Source organism: Echinops telfairi, unplaced genomic scaffold (assembly GCF_000313985.2).
Source record: "Echinops telfairi isolate 266 unplaced genomic scaffold, ASM31398v2 ScPeMD7_7457;HRSCAF=8495, whole genome shotgun sequence".
In the NCBI taxonomy this organism is placed as follows: Eukaryota; Metazoa; Chordata; class Mammalia; order Afrosoricida; family Tenrecidae; genus Echinops; species Echinops telfairi.
Genome location: NW_022111357.1, coordinates 12,364,144 through 12,365,065, shown reverse-complemented (window position 1 = coordinate 12,365,065; position 922 = coordinate 12,364,144). Strand labels below are relative to the sequence as shown.

General features: G+C 65.8%; 1 pseudogene; it reads left to right on the top strand.

Annotated features, from left to right (window-relative positions):
* The first annotated feature begins 771 nt into the window (after nt 1–771).
* LOC101638907 overlaps nt 772–922 on the top strand; it is a 1,073-nt pseudogene continuing 922 nt past the window's right edge.

The following is a 922-nucleotide window of genomic DNA, read 5'->3' as shown; positions in this document are numbered from 1 at the left end:
AAGCAACCTTATTGGCGGAAGCCCGGCTGAGCGCCAGGGCCTGGCCATCCGCCCAGCGAGGCTGGGACACGGCCCGCGGGGAACAGGCTCAGGCTGAAATCCGCCATCACCTCCTTCAACCCCCACCCGCGTAGGTCGGCGGCGCAGGGAGGGGCGAAGGAAGGCCAGGTCAGGGACACGCAGTGAGTGCCGCGCCCCCACAGCCCTTCCAGGCCCGCCGCTTCACACGCCGGGTCCCCAGGGCCGCGCCCACTGAGCCAGTGACTAGCTTGTCACCGTTCTCAGGCGGGGGGAAGTGCTAGGCGTGGCCGGACTTCAGGCCGAAGAAAGGAAAGGAGGTGATGACCGGTTCCAGGAAGGACAGCCAAGGGAAGGAAGTCCAGGGGAGAGGTTGGCATCGACCCACTCACGCTCGCCTTCTGGCCCCTCCATTCCTTGGCTCTCACCCCCCTAGCCTAATCTGCACCCCCCTCCAGGTTGCTGTGCCCCCGGCGAACAGTGGGGCAGTCTCTTACTGTTGTCAGGTTCAGACCCCTTGCAAAACCAGGAAACTGCGTGGTCCTGCAGGCCAGCCTCACACGAGGTGGTGTGCTTGAGCCCCTGGTTGCGGCCACTGGGTCAGTCCATCTTGCCGAGGGTCTTCCATTGTGAACTGCTAACCGCAAAGTCAGGGTTCAAATTCACCAGTTGCTCCACGGGAGAAAAGATAAGGCTGTCTGGTCCTGTGAAGATTTAAATTCGATCGCTTCCGCCTCCCTCCGCCGCCGTCACATGGCCGCGCCGGCCCCAGGCTTCATCTCGGTCTTGTGGAGCCCGCCCGCAGGAGCTGGGCGCCGCGCTAGCGCAGCTGGTCGCGCAGCGGGCAGAGCGCTGCCTGACGGGCTCCCGCGCCGCCGTCGCCATGGCCGCGCCGGCCCCGGGC